The 20,934-nt window shown below is 44.1% G+C and overlaps 2 long non-coding RNA genes across 2 annotated transcripts; both read left to right on the top strand.

The window, feature by feature from the left end:
• The first annotated feature begins 923 nt into the window (after nt 1–923).
• On the top strand, nt 924–2,632 carry LOC113938721. The gene is made up of 2 exons (XR_003524949.1): nt 924–1,497; nt 2,204–2,632. It is a non-coding gene; the product is annotated as an uncharacterized LOC113938721 (long non-coding RNA).
• Nucleotides 2,633–9,644: 7,012 nt separating this feature from the next.
• LOC113937951 lies at nt 9,645–16,623 on the top strand. Its single transcript, XR_003524769.2, has 3 exons — nt 9,645–11,265; nt 12,277–12,380; nt 14,962–16,623. It is a non-coding gene; the product is annotated as an uncharacterized LOC113937951 (long non-coding RNA).
• The last annotated feature ends 4,311 nt before the right edge of the window (nt 16,624–20,934 follow it).

Below are 20,934 nucleotides of genomic sequence, written 5' to 3'. Positions count from 1 at the left end.
ACTACAAGCTGAGAGTTTGCTCACTTTCCACCTGACATGATTATTCTAGACCCAGCTCAGTTCCGGTACGTCTGTGAGGTCTCATTCCCTTGGTGGAATGAATGTATCACGCTCCTTTGGGGTTTGGGGACATTACATTGTGTTAGCTAGTGGTTTATGCTGATCTCTGTCCTCCCGCCCACTGCCATCCCAGACAAGAATGGGAGCTCTTCAAGGACAGACTTCGTCTCATTCACTGCTCCATACCAGTCGAATGAAAGAATGGGGGAATGAACTAGTAACAGTTTCCACTTACTAGACTGAGAACTAAACCACGTATTGTAATAGCATTGTAAGGTGACAGATGGTAGCCACACGAATGGGGAGCATAGCATAATGTATACCGGTGTTGAATCACTAAGCTGTGCCCCTGAAACTAATGTAACGTTGTGTGTCAACTCTGTTTCATTTAGGAAAAAATCAACTGAACCGTGGATAGGTTGGATCAGGCAAGTCACCAAGTATGGATTACAAAACATGTCTCAAATTTAATTTGCCTGGGATCCAGGCCAAGAAATTCACCCAGTGAGTTTCATTTGCCTTTCCTGAAGATGGGGGGGGGGGGCAGGCGGGGGGGGGGGACCAGAAACATCCTAAGATTTGCAATGATTGGGAAACTTGCTCACTTCACAGGCATCTCCTTTGCTGAGAAGAATTAAAGAGGTAGAAGCCCCTAGCCTCAAGTCAGGAGGCCTCGGCTGTAAGGCAGTCTTCCGTGCCTGCAGCTGGGTAGCCTCAGCCCTTGGGTGGTCTGCCGCTCAGACTCCTCATCTGCAGGAAGTCAACGCAATAATGATGCAGAAAACCTGTGAAGTTGGAGAGCGCGCCCCCACGGGGAACCTCGGTGAGGACGGAAGTCCAGCTCGGGGAGTCCTAGTGTCGCAAACCCTGCAGGAGCTGCATGGCTGGAAGGCACGCGTGTGACGGAACAGCAGATGGACTGTTTGGACTTGCTTGGTGGAGTCTGGAGCAGCCCCGGACTTGGGGAAGGCGGATTTGAGAGGCAAAAAGAGGTGGTTCGGGAGGCAGAGAGGGAGAAGGAAGGAGGAGCTGCTCTAGGAGGAAGACTCAGGGCAGACTTATAGGCTTTTCTGAGAGAGCACAGAATACCATCTCCTCTTCCCCAGAAGACACTGGGCGCATCTGCCCTGCACACCAGTCCTTCAAACTGGCTATACGACTCAAGGGGCTCTAAGCTGAGACTGGCCACTAGGCAAATATGTGATGAAGAACAACGGCTGTCCCCGAAGGCCTAGTCACATTGGCCTGCCCGGGGCTGGGCTGATTTGGAAAGGAATGTAGCAGACAGCTGCAGGCCTCCCTCCACACATTCAAAGCCTGGCCCACTAGTCCCTTCCTCCCTGGAGAGTGGCTACAGAGTAGGGGTCGGGTCTTGAGTTTGCTCGTAGACACCTGGACTGGAGATCCTGCTCTCGTCATTGAAGAATGAGCTTTCAGGTACTGGACTGAGACCTAACATATGTTATTCCTCCCTATCTGAGTGTAGAGGTAGTAGAAGTTGCTATAGAAACAGAAGCCAGTTTCAGAAAAAAACAGAGGTAATCCGAGATTAAACTTTGTAGCTCTAGGAGGAGGGAGGATGAAGAAATGAACTCATCATGGTTTGTAAGCCAGATTATTGCTGATCTGAGCTATAAGAAAATGGCTAATAGGATAGATTTAGTTTCCAGAGGACCTTAGGAAAGGCTCTTGACATTTGAATATAAATATATAATATTTGCTTTCCTGGCAATGGTCTTGCCCTAAATCACTGAAGTCCCACAGTGTGGGGCCAACCCAGAAGGGTTGTTGTATATCACCATCGCTCCCTGTGCTCCCATTTCATGCTAGGGATGGACAGAACCACCTCTCAAGCTGTTGAATGCTCATTTGTGATTTCTGTTCACCTGGTTTATTCCTTCCCCGTGGCTGCTAACTGCTCAAGGAAGTAAGAGGAGCTGTGTGCCCAAGAAAAGTGAGCACTAACATTAATTGAATGTCTTCCATGTGGAAGGCACTGTGCTAGGCAATTTGCACACACTCCATGTATCACTTGAGAAGATGGTGTCTCATCTACTGTTGGGTGCAAGGTTCTACGAATCAAGAACTGTAGAGGGTCTGTTGTCTTATCCTGTTTGCAGCATAGTGACTTTGCCGTCTATAGTTTCAGGGATGCTGACAGAAGACATGAGCCTTCTGGATCGGAAACAATGGACTTTATTACCACATAGCAGGCAGTATGCGCTTCCTGGCTCCTTGCCCCTCAAGTCCCACAAGGGCGATGTGGAGGGGCCCAGGTAGGTGCTGGACATGTGTCCTTCACAGCTGAGGATCCCCAAGCTTAGGAAGCTCCAGTGTTTTATAATGGGTTGTAAGCAAACATCAGATTTTGCTCTGAAGAGAAAAATTCATCTATGCTGTACTGGACAATGAACAAATTATTCCTCAGCTCCAAAGGGGACACAGTCTGGATATTATTCCAAGGCCATTCACTATGCAAGCATCCTTGAACCGATATCTGGAGTAAAAGCTGCACTGACAAGGTCTGCAGAAGTATGAGAGAGACCAATGGAGAGCTGCCTCCCTATACTATGTAAGTACATTAAATCACACTGGTTAACTTTTTTCCCAAATCTTTCTAATTTTTTTTGTACTTGACGTATCAGTGGTACGTGATGGAGATATGTCAAGTTTGTTAATTTCTCCCTGTAAGTCTTTCATTTTTGCTTTATGTATTTTGAGGCTATTTAAATAAGTACTATATAGGTTTAGAATTGTTGTATCTTCCTGGGTGAATTGGACCTTTTACCCTTATGTTGTGATCCTCCTTTTTCCTAGTAATGTTTTTTGTCTTAAAAATCTAGTTTATCTGACATCGACTTTCTTTTGGTTACTATTCCCCTGATCTATCTTTTCCTATTCTCTGAGTCTCAATTTTTTTATATCCTTATTTCTAGGTATGTCCCATGTAAAGAGCACATAGCTGACTTTTTTTATCCAAGCTGATAATCACAATCTTTCTCTTTCTTTCTTTTTCTTTCTTTCTTTCTTTCTTTCTTTCTTTCTTTCTTTCTTTCTTTCTTTTTCTCTTTCTTTCTTTCCTTTTCTTTCTTTCTTTCTTTCTTTCTTTCTTTCTTTTCTTCCTTCCTTCCTTCCTTCCTTCCTTCCTTCTTTCTTTCTTTCTTTCTTTCTTTCTTTCTTTTTGACGGAGAGAGAGAGAGACAGACAGAGAGAGAGAGAGAGAGAGAGAGAGACATGGAGGGGGAGGGGCAGGGGCAGAAGGAATGGGAGAGAGATAATCCCAAGCAGGCTCCATGCCCAGTGTGGAGTCAGATGCAGGGCTCAATCTCATGACCCCGGGGTCATGAGCTGAGCTGAAACAAGAATCAGATGCTTAACTGACCGAGCCACCCCAGATGCCCCTTATAATCTTTTAAATTAAAAATTAAGAACAGTCAAATTTATTGCACATTTCATACATATGGACTTCTTTTTAATGCTCTTACTTTGTGCTATCTGCCCCATTGTTCTGTTTTTCTCCCTTTCTCCTGCCTTACCTCTGATGGGTTCTTTCCTTATAGAGATTGGAAAGAAAATGCCAAAGGAGGATTGGAGTAAAGTGAACTAGGCTATAATGTTTGTCAAGAAAGACAAAACAATACTTACTTTAATCATCCCCAACACTAAGCAGCGTGAATGACAGGTTTTCATCTGATCTACCAAAATAAGTGTCAGTCTCAAAAAATTTAATCTGCTTATTCACCGTTTTTCTTTGGTAAAATAAAAAAAAGTAAAGAGAAAATTAAAATCGCAAAAAAAATTGCAGTCAACCAGGAAACAATCATTTATTGAGCTTTACGTAAAGCTCTGAGCCAGAGTCTGGGAGCTTCCATGTTAAGGGGGAGACAGGCAATAGTCAAAGTATGCCACCATGCTACCTTCTGCATGTGATAAATACCATGAGTGAATTAAAGAGGATGATATTAGAGAGAGGGACTGGGGTCAGGGTAGAGCAAGCTACTTAAAGGGGATGGGGTGAGATGGCGGAAGGGGGTGGCGGTCTTGGGAAGGCTCAGGAGGAAGTCCTGTAAAGAAGTCCAGGTGGAAGGAACAAGAGGGAAGGAACCCAGATTGAGAGACAGGGATAAGCCTGGCCAGCTGAGGGCAGAATGGAGGCAAGGTGGCTGATGGCAGGGGTGAGGCCCAGAGTGGTCCCAGAGCAGAAAGGGGTGAAGAGGGAGGGAGGCAAGATTCAGGTTATAAGAGGCTTGGAAGCCTCAGTAAGGAATTTGGATTTGAAACATGATCTGACTTTTAAAAAATTTTTTTAATTTTAATTTTAATTTTTTTTAAAGATTTTATTTATTTGACAGAGAGAGACACAGTGAGATAGGGAACACAAGCAGGGGGAGTGGGAGAGGGAGAAGCAGGCTCCCCACTGAGCAGGGAGCCCGATGCAGGGCTCCATCCCAGGACCCTGGGACCATGATCTGAGTCAAAGGCAGATGCTCAATGAGCGAGCCACCGAGGGGTCCCTGATTTTTTTTTTTTTTTAATTTACCATTTTGTAGAAGGAATTTTGGATAGGGTGAACATATCATCCCAGATTGCCTTTCAGTCCTCAAAGTCCCAAGTCCCGAAAGACCCTGCTGGCTGGAGCAAACTGGGACGACCCTAAGTGTATCATAGGTATGAATCTTGATCCACATTCAGATCATCAAGAAACATTGCTGTATTTCTAGTAGCTCAGCCTAATTCTGCCATAAGCCCCTTCCTTCCTGAAAGGTCATTATTGAGACCGCCTTATCCTTTCAGGACCACAAGGAAATCGTTAGGCACTCAGAAGCCTGGCTAAGGGCCCCTAGTTGACTTGGTTAAAGCAGGTACCCTGACTGTTCAAGACAAGGGTTGTCCCCGCAGTGACTCTATGCCCTAGCCATGGGTAGAGTCCCCCTCCTTGGCACCCCAGGCTGCTAAACTGTCTGATCTAGTTCCTTCCTTCCCTGGAGCCTTGGCTGGGCTCCTCATGGCTCTCTGGAACCACAAAGAACTCTCTCCTTTCCCACTCTGGGAAAGTCTCAGGTCTGGCTCTACTGCTGGGTCCAGACATACCCTCTCTCCCAACAGCCCCCAGGGCATGTAGCAAAAAAGCCATCTCCGATCCAGGCTCCTACAAATACAGACACAGCCTTTCTCTACTTCCAGGATCCTGGGATCATAAAGTCTGTCTACCTGCTTGAAAAATGAAATGCAGGGCAAGGGAGTGAAGCAAAGGATGGAGATTTAGAGAAAGAACTTTTCAATACATCTTTCTGCCACAGGGGAAGCTATTGCGTACTCCAGGTGCCCGAAGATGGTAGCTCAACTGGAGCTATGGCAGTAGAGACAGAGGGAAGCGGACCCTGGGAAAACATACTTTGGAGGGAGGGCCCAGAGGGCGTGCTGATGGAGGGAAGTGGGAGATGAGCCGACACTGGGGCTCAGGATCATGCACTGAGGAGTGGCTTTGGCTTGAGCATTTGGTGTAAATAACTTCGTTCCAATTTGGAGACCAGACAGGAATGTATGGCAGGCCCTGGATTTCTGCCTCCAGGGGACAGGCTTTGGCAGGGGGTGTAGCGGGCTGTCCAGCTGAGACACAGTTCTGTCACATGGGCCACCACTGACAGTGTTATATCTTGGAAACTCTAAGAGGCCTTGGTTATGTTTGTCTTTTAGCATGTGGCGGCAGACACAGATGATGCAAGACAGTGAAGATACGAGCTGTCCTTTTCTCAAAAACGTGCAAAAATATGCTGAAACGAGTTCCAGAAATAAGCAAGATTTTAGTTATAATTTATACTGAAAAAAAAAATCCTTACATTTTTTAAAAACAGCTAGGCTAGTGGGACAGAGTCCTTTAAAAATTTTTTTTTCCTTTTGATTTTAATGGGACTTAGCAGTTGTTTCTTCGCTGAGTCCTGAGCCAGGAAATCCCGATTTTCTGGAAAGAAGGGAAACAAGAGGAAGAAAAAAAAAATCTGTTAAAGAGTTCCCCTTGCTCCTCAGCAAGAAACTCCAACCAACCAACCAACCAACCAAACAAAACCCCAAAGATCTGTTTGAAAATGTGCGCATGGGTTGACTTAAGTAAGTGGCAGTTGGGGCTGAGGCTCTGTTCACTGCTTGGAAAACCTCCCACAAGGAGTGGGTGGGGTGGTCAGGGCAAGGTGGGGGAGTAGGGAACGAGGTCAGCCTAGAGTTTGGGGGAAAATTGGAGGATGTGGGTGGGAGAAGAGGACTCGGGAGGTAGGAGCATGGGGAAGAGGAAGGAAGCTGGAGGAATTTGGAGTCATACAGCAAACAACAGCATGCTGTTAACTACTACCATATGTTGATCATGAATTTGCAACACATGCTGGCTTTCTTTTTTTCTTTGAAGCAAAGCCCTATTATTATGGAGTCCAAATCTTTAAGAGCTGGAAAAGCAGAGAGTTTAGCCATCCACCCCGTGTAGGGATTTTCTCTGCAGGGTCCCTTGTGAGGAAGGGCTCTCTTTACAGAGATTTGTAAGCCTAAAATGTCAGGGCAGAGTCTAGTCTGTAAACAGAAAGAGATTTCTTCTGGGTGGGGTTAGAGGCTGATGGGACCTACGTCATCTTTCCCGTCCCATCCTCCCCCATCCTCAGATCGGGAAGTGAGCAGGCCAGATTTCACGGCAAAACGAAAAACACTGCTTGGTGGAGCCATGATGCTCCTTGGCCCACTCAATCCCATCCTGACTCTCACAGGCCCTTCCAAGCTCCAGCCATGACATCCGGTCCCTGGCCTGCGCCATCCACCCTGCAGCAAAGAGGGGGGCTGCACTCTTGGGCCCTGTCCATGCCACTCTGGAGCACACTCTGGCCTCCATCCCTGCCCCTCCCCCTTGTCATCACTTTTGCTCTAAAGTGGCTACCCCTATGTCTGCAGTCCTCAAGGGGAAAGGCTGAGACACATCTCTAATCCATGCACCTGGGATCCAAAGCCAAGGCTTCTTCTGGACATGCCATCAAATTTCAAAAATACGAAAAGCAAGAGAGTGAAATAAAAAATATGTCTCCTTTCTTTCCTATTCCCCAACCACACAGTTCCCTTCTTCAGAGGCAACTTCCTCCTTCTCCATACCAATGTCTGGCATGTCCTTTAGGAGATATACTATGTGTCTGCAATCAAAACCATGTCTTATTTAAAATATTTTTATAATGGTAGTGTATTTCACATGCTGTCTGCATCTGGCTTTTTTCACTTAATGTATTTTGAAGGTATTCATTTCAGGACATATAGCACTATATGTATATATAGGCTGCATAGTATCCCATCCATACCTCTGATGGTTAATTTTATGTGTCATCCTGGCTGGGCCATGGGGTAGGTGCCCCAGGTACTTGGTCAGACATTATTATTCTAGATGTCTCTGTGAGGGTGTTTTTGGATGAGATTTACCTTTATTATTTATTTATTTATTATTTATTTTTGGATGCGGTTTACATTTAAATTGGTATACTTTGAGTAAGCAGGTTGCCCTTCCATTGTGTGGGTGAGCCTTATCTAATCAGCTGAAGGCCTGAAAAGAACAAAAAGCTGACCTTCCCTGAGCAAGCGAGAAGTCTGCAAGCAGGCTGCTTTTGAACTTAAAACTGCAACATTGGCAGGGTGCCTGGGTGGCTCAGTTGGTTAAGTGTCTGCCTTTGGCTCAGGTCATGATCCCAGGGTCTTGGGGTCCAGCCCTGTATCCATCTCCCTGCTCAATGGGGAGTCTACTTCTCCCTCTCCCTCTGCGCCCCTCCCCCCCAGTTTGTGCCCCCCTCCCCCCACGCTCGCTCTCAAATAAATAAATAAATAAATAAAATCTTAAACAAAAACCAAAAACAACTGCAAATTGGCTCCTTCCTGGGTCTCCAGCCTGACTGACTTTGGACTTGAACTGCAACTTTTTCGCTAGTCTCCAACCTGCTGGCCTCCTTCATCAGATTTTAGACTTACCAAACCTCCACAATCACATGAGCCAACTCCTTAAAATAAATCTCTTTTTATATATAACCCACATCCTATGGTTCTGTTTCTCTGGAGAACCAGACAAATACAATATGGTAATCTATTTGACCAAATCTCTATTAATGGACACTTAGGCTTTTCATTGCTTTGCTGTTACAAACAAGGCTGCAATGAATATACTTGTAAGCATGTCGTTATGCACATGCCATACCCATGTTGTAACCACTATGGCATTTTACTTCTGTGTATAGGAATTTAGAAAATCCTCTCCCCTAGCAGTAGCCAGGGTAGCTTGGGTAATGCCTTGCTACAAATATTATTGTGAATGTCGTTAGTCGTTATGGAACTGCATCCTGTGATGCCCCTATAAACCCACTAGAATGGCTAAAATTACCAAGATTGGCCATATTAAGGGTTGGCGAGGATGTGGAGCAACTGGAACTCTCACACCCTGCTGGTGGGAGTATAAAATGGTGCCAGTATTTAGTAAGAGAGTTTGGCAGTTTCTTGTGAAGATAAAAGTATACCAGTGGTATGATCCAGCCATTCTCTTCCTAGGAATTTGCCATAGACAAATGCAAGGATGCGTCCACACAAAGACTTGTACACAAATGTTCACAGCAGCTTAATTTGTAATAGTCCAAAATGAGAAACAACCAAATGTCCATCAATGGGCAAATAAGCATATTGTGGGACATCCATACAATGGAATATTCCTCAGCAGGAGAAAGGAATGGCCCACTGATTCATGTAGTGGGTCATGAGGTGAGTCCCAAAATAATTATGTAGACAAAACATGTGTAAATACTGTATGATTCCATGTATATAAAATTATAGAAGATACAAATTAATCCTCTGTGATGGAAAGAAAATAGGTGGGGATGATGAATATGTTCACTGTCTTGATTGTGATGACTGTTCCACAGATGTATACATATGTCCAAACTCATCAAATAGTAAACTTTGAATATGTACCGTTACTGTGTTTCTGTTTCTCTCTTCATATATATAGTGTTTTAATATAAAGCTCTAACATTGTATTTTAAGTGTCAAAAGGTATATATTAATGCTTTCTTCTTTCCCATATTTTTTCTAGAAAAAATCTTCACCTGTGTATAAATGAATGTCTCGGGACAATCGGATCATGTCACATACCCAGAACAGCAAAAGGGAAAAGCACATTAATATTTTTCCAAACTATTACCGTGCTTACAAATTTATGTTGTGAGTATGCTGCTTAGCCCCCACACGGCTCTTCAGCCTCATCTCCCATCACACCCCAAAGGCGAGGTAAGCCGCATCATACCAAACCATCAGTTCCCCAGATACACCAGCCGTGGTCCCTGGGACCTGCAGAGCAGGCAACGCTGAGCGCATCTGCAGAGTCTCCAGAGCAGGAATGCACTGCCAGCCTTGAGGGCAGAGGCTGAGGACGTCCGAGGGTGATGCCCTTCCTTGCTCTGAGCTGAACTCTCCTTGCCTGGTTCCAAGCTGTGGGCGGAGAAGGATGAGTCAGTGACCCAGTGCAGCCTGCGAGAGGCCAGGGCACTCCTCACTGCTTGGCAGCCTGTGCAGATGCCCTCTGCCAGGCCTGGACAGGCAGCTGCCCCAGATATAGGGCTAGATGCTGGGTGAGCAATCGGAAGCTCCTGTTAGGACACAGCCAGCCCTCTTGTGTGTCAGCACAGGCAGGAAGCGAGAAGAACACCGCTGCCTGCTGAGGGTTAGAGCTGAAGGGGCCAACACTACTTGGTCGGGCCTCCCTTCGAGGCTGCACACCAGAGGGCCAGGAGCCTTTTCAAAGTCTCATGTTTACTGTGCTTCAGCAAGCCCTGAACCCCCAACGCCTGGCACTGTCTGAAGCAGAAGACTCCAGCAAACTTTGCTTGTCTTCTATGCAATTTCCACTGGTGCCCATTGTTGGTGCAACCTGCCCCCCCGCCCCCTATCCAGCCCCATTCCATGGCCCAGCCTGGTCCTATTTTCCTAACCCCTGATAGAAGGATCTGCTTGCCTCTTTATGTTTCTCTTGGACTCCAGAGGACAATATTCTCAATTTTATGGATTGTAGAAAAGAAGAACACATCCTGCCCAACCCCTGCTCACCCAGGGATAAATGTTAATGGAAACCGCATTGTTTATTACTTTAAAAAAAATTATAGTCCAAGTGTTTGGCCAGTTCATGTTTGCAGGATGAAGAGCGAGGTGCTTGAAAGCTCAGATATTGAAAACAAAAAGGTGAAGGACTCTGGGTTCTTTGGTTTCACTTGGCTAAGACCCACAATTGTGTAGACTCTCCCAATCTGCAGGACTGCTTTAGCTTGCAGGCATGGGAATCCTTGTATTCCCTGGGGACTCACATGCTTGCTTATGCTCCTCAGCCTTGTCTGCATTTTGGAAGTTCAAGAAGAGCTGTTAAATTGAATGGTGAGGGTGGTGGAATATTCCTTTTCAGTAAGATGTATTTGGAAGAGTCTACCGTTAGTAACAACATTCGGTAAACAACATGTACAAAGAATCCCAAGATCAAGTGCTTGTGAGGCACCAAAGGCAAAAGAGGTCAGAGGTCTCATTTTATCCTGGCCGGAATGTACCTGAGAGTAGGGGCAAACTTATGCTGCTCAAGTAGAAACTGTTTGACATGCACTGTCAAGGTTATGAGGGCCTAGACTAGACAAACAGAGGGCCTCGATGCATATTTCTCAGAAATAATCTGGAGACTACACATCAGACCAGAGGTAGCACAGGACTGTATATTGATCAGGGTTCAACCAGAGAGTAACAGAGTAAGTATATATTAAGTGATTTATTGCAAGGAATTGACTGATGTTATTGTGGGGGCTGGCTGGGCAAAGGAAAAGGCCCCCAGGAAGGGTCCCCAGGAAGGGCAGGCTAGAACTCTGGGGATGGATGGAAGCTGCTGTCCACAGGTAGAATTTCTTCCTCAGGGAATCTGTGACTCTGCTCTTAAGACCCTTCAGCTGATTGAATCAGGCCCACCCAGATTAGCTAGGATAATCTATCTTATGTAAAGTCAATTGGTTATGGATTGTAATCATACCTAGAAAGTAAGTTCACTGCAACACCTGGATTGGTGCTTGAATAAGTGGAGACTGTGACTCAATCAAGCTGATACCACAGATTCTGCCTGCTGGCCTCAGGCTAAGCCATGTCCGTGGAATCCTCCTGAGAAGTCTGGAGGACCAGTAGGTGAGTGGCAGCGGGGACCCCTGAGGGATGGGTCCCCCTGTGGTGGGTGAAAGGATGGGCCCCAGCCTGCATGGGACTTGATACCTTGGGATCCCAGGAAGACGAGAGCCTCAGAGCTGGGTGAGCCTTTAGACACTCTCGTTTGAACACTCCCTTTGTGCCTTGAGAAAACTGTGGCTCAGATCAGTGAAACAGCCCAGACGAGCTAGAACAAGAGTTGAGGTCTCCCATGTGCAAGGACGAGGAAAGAAGGAGAAGGCAGAGGGGAAGCAAGGAAAGAAGAAGGCCTGATAGAGAAGGAAGGGCAAGCAGGTTCTCACAGCTCGGAGCTGAGAGGGACCCTGGGGTTCCCTCATTGCACCTATGGGGAACCTGAAGCCCAGCAGGAGGGGAGTTCCTCTAGGTCACTCTGTGAGTTGAGGGTGGGACTGGAACTGAAGCCAGGCCCATATCTCCTGGGAAGGTGCTGGGTCCCCCCCACCTCCCCACTGCCCTCCCAGGGAGCCAGAGAGGCTAACAGTGACTCCTCTCGCCCTCAGGCATTTGGAGCTCGGTGTTCTAAGAAAAACAGAATCAGTTCATCAATCTGAACAATTAGTTTCAGAGCCAGAGGGCTTGAGGATTGTGTCATGGGAACAACCCCAAACACAGTCTCTACCCTGAACAAACATAACCACCTGTGTCCTGAGTCTGCAGGTGACTCCCCACCTCAGCCATCCAGGTCAAGGGCACCAGGGACAGGCTGGGTGGCTCCATGCAGGCCTCCCCCATCCCAGCTCCCCAGTTCTCACCCCCAAAGGGACACATGGCTCAGGGCAAGTGTCCTCTGGACGGCGGGATGGGGCACCATCTTCTTGTTTTTCTCCTGCCTCTTGCAAATGGCACCATAGAGCACAGAGAGATAATTAGCACAAGGCCGGCCAAAAAACTACTGCCTGAAAATGCTAGTCCTGAGTCTCAATTCAGCATCTTGCTTGTGCGTTTCTACCACTATTTTTCACTCACTTCCAGCAGCCAGCCCAGCACATAGGTGATGCTGTAGAAGGGCCTGGAAGTGTTCTCACTGCGTGTTGGTGGCCAGATGAAGGAAGGCAGGTTGGAGAAGGCTCAATAAGGTATAATTTAGTTACTCTAACTCTTACATTAAAGGAGAAGTATTCGAGTATGGTTTTGAGGCCTCGTGCTTCAAAAAAGTCACCCAGGGAAATACTGTGGGCCCCTGGGAGAAACGGGGGTCTTGGCTGCTCCATAGCCGTGTCAACAGGAGTTATGACCGTGACTAATCCAAACCGCAGTCTGGGTTCTGCAGAGTGTGTCAGTTCTCCCTGTGGCTCCCCAAGTCCCCGTGCAGAATGGAAACCTTCTAGAAAAGAGGAAACTGACACTTGCAGCAGAGGCAGAAAGCTGCTGCGGGTCACGTCACACTGCTGCTTGGAGATGCCCCGTGTTGTGAAATGTCACATTTCTAAATGGCTAATGTTAGCACCAGATGCCAAAGCTGGGCAGAATCAGGTTCGCGGAGCTCTAATGTAGAGGCTTTGGCCAGATTAAATAGTCCTTTTATCTGTGATTCAGGGTCGATAACCCCATTTCTGGATTGTCCATCCATCAGCAAACATTTATCGGGCCACGTTTCGTGCTAGGTGGTTTGGTATATAAAAAGATTGATAGACCTGTCCTGGCCCATGGAGGTAGTAAGACAAATGCATACAGATACTGAACAAAACCAGCCTGGGTGTGCATACGGAATGCCACATGAGTGGTGCCCTCTGGAGCTGGGCAGTGAAGCGGTCCAGGCTAAGAGCTCAAAGGGGGGCAGATCCCAGGGGGCTGGGCGGCTCAGGGAAGACAGCTGTTCAAGGACCCTATGCCTCCTCTTCCTGTCTCCTGCTGGCAGTCACTGGCTGGGGCTTTTGTCAATGAGGGTAGGAGCCTGGGAACAGCCTGGTGAAGCAACAGATGAAGGAGGGCACCAGTGTGATAAGCAGAGGGCCCCTTCCCATCTTCCTTTTTTGAAACATCAATAGGGAAGTGGAGAGGGTAAAGTTGCTATTACCTTGGTGTGAATTGTTCAGATTCACTGTCTCAATAGAAACAGCGTCTCCAGGAAAGGCAGGCTCTCCCCCATTGGGTCTGTCTGCTCTGGATCACCCTGGGAAGGGCCCCTTCTGAGACAATGACCACTTGCCCTGTGTCCAAAAGAAAGAAGAAAGCAGGACAGACTTGGGGAGACTTGAAAGCTCATCCTCTGAGGACAGGCTAAAGGGAATTTTATTTTCAAACCATGCGAATATATTTCTTGATAAAATAATTACATTTGAAATTGTTCTGAGAAAAAAGGCGGTGTTATAATCAGAATGATGTAATGACCGGAACCAAAAGACCAAATCAGGCACTTTGCAGGGCTGGCAGACGCAGGCACATGACCACTTCCTGTCACCAGGCTAATGGTGACATTCACACGGGGAAGTAAGGATGATGAAGGCAAAGGCACCACTCTATCAGAAAGCTGCTCTGAAAATTAGTTTCCCCTTTTTTTTGGCTCTCCAGAGACATGCCTGGCTCTTGTTCTCTCTGTATTCTGTCTATTTCAGTCCATTCCACCCCAAAACGGGGATTTCATACTATCCTCAGGGTAACAAATGATGTGCATGTGGGTAGACCTGGCTCTGCTTCTGTAGCTGATCAGTCTCCCCAAGGTTGCACGATCACAGCTCAGAGGAATCTGATTCCATTCCCATGATGCAAGTTTTGCAACACTGAGCTTTTATGACATTATATCTGCATCTTGGATGAACTTGGAAGCAGCCAGATCACGTCCAGTGCTTGAGCTTATTCTAGGCTCAGATGCTAACAAATACATTGATGAAATCAGCTTCCAAACTTTTTGTATTTTCATGTTTTTGATTAAGTAATACACGAGCATAATTCAACAGTCATAACCTGCTCAGTGCTCAGTGAAAAGTCTTCCTCCCACTCTTACCCCTCATATGCTACCCCCTTCCAGGTTCTTTCTTATCAGTTTTGTATGTCTTTTCCAGAATATATTTATGCAAATATACATAAACACGAATATATATTTTACTCCCCCCCCTTGTTTTTTGTTTACAACAATGGCACGTGTACATTGTTCTGTACTTTTTTTCTAAGGTCTTAGAGATCTGACTGTTTCTGTTTATACAGAGAGCTTCTCATTCTTTCCATTAAAAGGGTGCAGATTGTTTATTAAACCAGTTCCTGTTGCTGACAGGCTAAACTAGTTTGGATGGTCTCAAACTTTTGCTATCACTAACACCACTATGATGAATCACATTGCTCATTCACCATTTCACACATGTGCAAATGCATCTGTCCTATAAATTCCTGGAAGTTGGGTTGCTGGGCCAAGAGGTATGAAGACATTTGAAATTTGATGAATTTTGTCAAATGGACTTCTGCAAGGATTACACGGATTTATATTCCCACTAACAGCCTATGAGAGGGACCGGCTTCTCACAGCCATGTCAAAAGTGTGTATTACCAAACGTTCGGATTTTTGTCAAGCTATTAAGTAAAAAATGTATTTCAGTTCAATTTTGGGGGTAACTTAATTTTGGTATAATTTTTAAATTCTTAGAAAATGTGTAAGAATATACAAAGAGTAAGCAAAGACTTCCTATATATTTTTGGTTTGGTTTTAATTTGCATTTCTTCTAGTGAAGAGTGAAGTTGTAATTAAAGCCAAAGAACTGACCGACGGCATCATCAACACAACTAGGTACAAGGTGTTCCTATGGACTTCGTAGAAGCAGGTAGAACAAATCCTAAGCAGCAAGACCTGCTGATCCTGGTTTCCATGCAGGGATGGGGAGGGCACGGGGAAGGTGGGATTCTGCTGGGGCCTCTGCAAGCTGGAGAAGTTGCCTTCCCCAACAGATGCTCACAGGAAGCTCGGCCGGCCACTCTTGGAGGGCAGCACCCTTGCTGGGAGGGCGCTCTGCTGGTTCCAGCTTGTGAGTAAGGGCAACTACACGCGGCTGGTAAGATGGGACGGTGCAGGCACTATGAACTCTCAAAATCAACCAACCCACGATCTCTCCCAAGACAAATCCCCATGTTAAAGAGAACTGGGATATTATCGAACTTGAACGGCATGGGGACAATGGAACAGAGGAAGCAGGAGGTCCAACAGAAGGGGAGAACAGAGCCAGCAGGCAAGTATGAGGCCGTATTTTTTCAACACTTGTGAGAAGAGCAAACTCAAAGACGTGCTGGCAAAAGTACCAAAAGATGTATGCCACAATATTGACTGTAGCGCTATTTGTAACCGCAAGAAAACTGGAAATGAATCCAAAAATCCATCAGTAAGAGAGTCAGCCACGGCGCATCCGCACAAAGGACTCTGGGCAGTTATAAAACGGAATGAACGATATGTGTTTACTACCAGGGTGTGATGTCCAAGAGAGAGGACAATATATAGGGGATATAAAAACTGGATACCCATGAATATATTTTGTTTTGTAGATTTGACCTTGGAAACAGGTTGGTTTTACTTAACTGTAAGAAAAAGTAAATCAAAAGGAAAAAACAGCCCTTAAAAGTTGAAAAAAAAGTCAATCAGATGTAGCTGTGTATCCAGTTGATGAAAAAAACCCACACAGAGAGGAATGACTTCAAGTTACTTTAAAGCCCAGTCATTCAACTTGTGGGGAGAGGCTCACATCCTTCAGGTGTTCCTGCCTAAAGCCTCTCTCTTCTGGAGGGAGGGAAGCAACGGGGCGCTTCTTGGATATATGGTATTATGGGGTGAAATGTGCACCCCCAAATTCACAGGTCGAAGTCCTAACCCCCAGTATCTTAGAATGTGACCTTATTTGAAAATAGGGTCATTGCAGATGTCATTAGCTAAGATAAGATTAGCTTGTTAGGATAGGCCCTAATCCAAAGGACCCAGTGTCCTTATAAAAGGGGGAGTTTGGACAGCGACACACATGTCAGGAGAATGCCACATGAAGGTGAAGGCAGAGATGAGGGCAATGCTTCTACAGGCCAAGAAATGCCGAAGATTGCCCTGATTCATATTTTGAAGGCTATTGATATCTGCTCTTAATTTTGTTGAACACCGAGTTCACTGATTTGGATGTCCTTCTTGATGTTTTTCTACCATTTAAAAGAGAAGCAACAGAAAGATGCTAAACCTATGTTAGCATGTTCATATCAGAAGTCCTTAAGGTTAAAATTTAATACCACAAGCCCAAGTCATGATTTTAGCCAAGTGCAGGGAAAGTCATTTTCCCATGGTGATAATTACATAGTACTTTTCATCTTCAGGGTTCGTGGGCAACACTTACCAATTATTCCTTGCAATACCCTGGGGCAATTAAAAATAGAAACCACATATTGAATTTGGCTAAAGGAGATAATTACCAATATTAGCAGACAAGAAATGCCTTGAGGGATTGGAAATGAATAATTAAATTGTGGTAGAAATATTTCAGGGAATAATTGCCTTCTGCTTTCATTGGAGTAAAGAAATTATGGCTTCCTTGGGAAGCAAATCTTATTTGCATTTTATAAATGAAGAAACATAGTCAGACAAGAAGGTTCTTGTCCAGGCAAACACCAATTAGCCAATAATCTAAACTGAAGTTAGGATGAGAACAGTATAACTCCACAGTATTATGAATTTTGAATTAATTTTCTTCTCTGTTAAAAAAATTGCTGAAAGAAGCTCTTAGTACCTCAAAATCCTCATTTTGAATATCAGTAACCATTGTCCACTGTGGTGGTTAGAAGGCTTAGGTTAGTGGTTCTCAAACTTTTTGGTCTCAAAACCCTTTATATTCTTATAAAGTATTGGGGACACCAAAGACCTTTTGTTTATCTGGATTATAGCTATTGATAGTTACTATATTAGAAATTAAAACTGAGAAAATTTAAAAATATTTATAAATTCATTTTTAAAATAACAATAGTAAGTCCATCGTATGTTAACACAGACAACATAATTTTATGAAAAATAACTATTTTCTAAAATTTAAAAAAAGCCATTAGAAGAATGGCATTGTTTTATATTTTGAAAGTCTCTTTTTAATGTTTGGCTGGACTCTCACATCTGCTTCTGATTCAGTCTGTTGTGATATGTTCTTTTGGTTGAAATGTTTGAAGAAAATCGAGCTGCACACAGATACATAGTTGGAAAAGGGAGTATTTTAATAACCTTTTTGATAATTGTGGCTATTTTTCTTTTATTCTACATAAAAAAACTAGTAAGTGGTAATTCCTTTTTTTTTAAGATTTTATTTATTTGAGAGGGAGAGAGTGGGGGAGGGTCAGAGGGAGAGGGAGAAACAGACTCCCCACTGAGCAGGGAGCCCGAAGCGGGGCTCGATCCCAGGACCCCAGGATCATGACCTGAGCTGAAGACAGATGCTTCACTGACTGAGCCACCGAGATGCGCCAATAAGTGGTAATTCCTTAAAGGTCAGTTGTAATGTAGAATATGAAACCATATCAATAAACTTTCAAACTGTTAAAATAAAAATTACTAGTCTACCTTGTATTTTGATTGGCTCTTTTACTGTGCATGATTCTGTAACATTATGCCCTGGTTATCTGGGAAATGCTGGTTCACTGAGTTATGTGGATATTCAAATATTGGCAACATTATGCAGCATAAAAAAAAACACATTTGTCTATTTCACCTCAAATTTCATCAGAAAACTCTCTGTTACTGTCAAGCTCATGGTGATAGATACAAGTCTTCCAGAATTCTCATTTTAATCTTGAAATCTCAGATTTTATCCTTGGCAATAAATACTCTAGTTAGGACAGGCTCACTTCATTCATTTCAGGAAAATGATGCCAAATACCTATATCTGAATCCTAATGTTTGCCTGTCAGTGATTCTTTCAAGTAAAAATGGTGTTCTGTGAAAAAAAGTAATTGTGTTCTTAGACAATTGCAGAGTGCTTTATTTTTTTTTTAAGATTTTATTTATTTATTTTGACAGAGAGAGAGACGCAGCGAGAGAGGGAACACAAGCAGGGGGAGTGGGAGAGGGAGAAGCAGGCTTCCCGCAGAGCAGGGAGCCCAACACGGGGCTCGATCCCAGGACCCTGGGATCATGACCTGAGCCGAAGGTAGACGCCTAATGACTGAGCCACCCAGGCGCCCCTGCAGAAGTGCTTTATGTGGACTTCCCATTTTGTTACACAGAGTATTTAAAAAATGTGGTCTCAAAGGTCAACATAACAAAATTAATAACATTTTGTTCATCATGAACATTCTGAATCCAAACTAGCATTTTTAAACTGCTTATGTGTGATAGTGAAGAACACCAGGATGACTGGTTGCGCTCAGTACTAGGACCACTGTTTTGATTTGTGCTAAAGCTCCAGCGGGTTCATCTTCCATTGATTGTGTGCCACCCACCAGATGTCAACACAGTGAAACAAGCAAATGATATATTGTTATGAAATTAATTTTGAATTCAGGTCCTCTGAAAGGGTCTTGGGAATCCCTAGGGATCATACTTTGAGAACATTTGGATAATGTACCTGAGTGAATACTGAGCCCAGTCAGTATTTAAGAAACTGACATTTTGAAATCATTCCTGACATTATCATTAGGAAAACAAAGTGAGAGAGACAGAAGCAAAGGCAGATGATGATGGGTGGATGGATGGGTGGATGGATGGATGGATGAATAGATAAGATTTCAGTCTGGCTTTGGAGGTTTGACATGTTGCACATAAATTCAGCACTTCTTTATACCTAGTACCCTATCTTTCTCCCTCACTTTATAATCTTGCTTCTTGTGAACTATAATTTATTTCTGGTGCCTCTCCTTCTCATTTTTCACCTCTATTTCCCATCACCACTGCTCCATTGAACCTACTCTTGTAGACCTCACTGAATCTCCCAAAGGTTGGGAGTTGCTAAATCCAACCTTTTCTTACTTGAGACTCCTAGAGATCTGACACTATTGACTACTCTTTCCCTTTCATTCTAAGTTAATTGCATTTTTATAAAATTAATAATACATATAGTTATAAAAATGAAATAATAGACTTGTTACGTCTACACACACAAATGTAATGCTAGCAAGAATGTGGAACGGCTGGTTATTAGAATACACTTCTGATGGTAAGTGATACCAATTTTCTGGAAAATAACATGTATATATAGTAAATGTAAATAGATATTCTTCAAAAAGCATTAAAATGTTTGTACTTTCGGGCGCCTGGGTGGCTCAGTTGGTTAAACGACTGCCTTCGGCTCAGGTCATGATCCTGGAGTCCCGGGATCGAGTCCCGCATCGGGCTCCCTGCTCGGCGGGGAGTCTGCTTCTCCCTCTGACCCCCTTCCCCCTCGTGCTTTCTGTCTCTCATTCTCTCTCTCTCTGAAATAAATAAATAAAATCTTTAAAAAAAAATAAATAAAATGTTTGTACTTTCTTATCTAAGAACCCATTCCTAAGACTCCATCCTAAGAAAATAATAATTTTTAAAATGGCTTTAATGCAAAAAAGGTGCTTGTTGCAATGTTATTTATAGTAGTAAAAATACTAGAACAGTTAGTAAATTATGGTTTATCCACCTGATAAAATATTATAAAGCCATCAAAATGGATTCCCGTAAAGCCTATGTAAACACAAAGAAAACCATTTATTTTTTATTTTTAACCATAGTTAACACACAATGTTACATTAGTTACAATGTATAACATAGTGATTTGACAAGTTTCTACATTATGCTTTGTTCACCCCAAGTGTAACTGCCATCTGTCACCATACAACCTTGTTGCAGTATCATTGACTACATTCCTTATGCTGTGCCTTTTCTTCCCCTGACTCATTCTGTTACTCAAAGCTCATATCCCTCACTCTCCTTCACTCTTTCTGCCCAGCCCCTTCCTCTGGCAAACTGTCAATTTGTTCTCTGTATTTATAGGTCTGATTCTGCTTTTTGTTTGTTTATATGTTCATTTGTTTTTTTATATTCCATGTATGAGTGAAATCATATGGTATTTGTCTTTCTTAGTTGGACTTTTTTCACTTAGCATAATATCCTCGAGATCCATCTATGTTGTCACAAATAGCACGATCTCATCCTTTTGTGTGGCTGCATAATATTCCAATGCCTGTGTGTGTGTGTGTGTGTGTGTGTGTGTGTGTGTGTGTGTGTGTATCACATCTTCATACCCATTCATTTATTGATGGATACTTGGCTATTGTAAATAATGCCAAGTAAACAGGGATGCATATATCTTTTTGAATTAGTGTTCTTGAAAGAAAACCAGCTAAAAACTAGATATAAACTTGTATATGTGCTGCTTGTTACAAATGTTATCTTTAAAGGCCTTTAGAGGGGCACCTGGTTAGGTGTCTGACTCTTGGTTTCAGCTCAGGTTGTGATCTCAGGGTGGTGGGTGGGATCCAGCCCTGAATTGGGCTCAGCACAGAGTCTGCTTGAGAGTCTCTCTCTCCCTCTCCCTCTCCCCTTCCCCTGCCCTCTCTGTCTCTTTTAAAAGATTTATTTATTAATTTATTTATTAGAGAGAGAGAGAAAGCACGCACAAGGGGGAGGGGCAGAAGGAGAGGGAGAGAGAAACTTAAGCAGACTCCAGGCTGAGCACAGAGACCGAGGCGGGGCCTGATCTCACAACCCTGAGATCCGCTCTGAGCCGA

The sequence above is a fragment of the Zalophus californianus genome, chromosome 8 (genome assembly GCF_009762305.2).
Source record: "Zalophus californianus isolate mZalCal1 chromosome 8, mZalCal1.pri.v2, whole genome shotgun sequence".
Lineage (NCBI taxonomy): Eukaryota > Metazoa > Chordata > Mammalia > Carnivora > Otariidae > Zalophus > Zalophus californianus.
The sequence above is the reverse complement of the archived record's forward strand: the minus strand, read 5'-3'. Positions and strand labels throughout refer to the sequence as shown.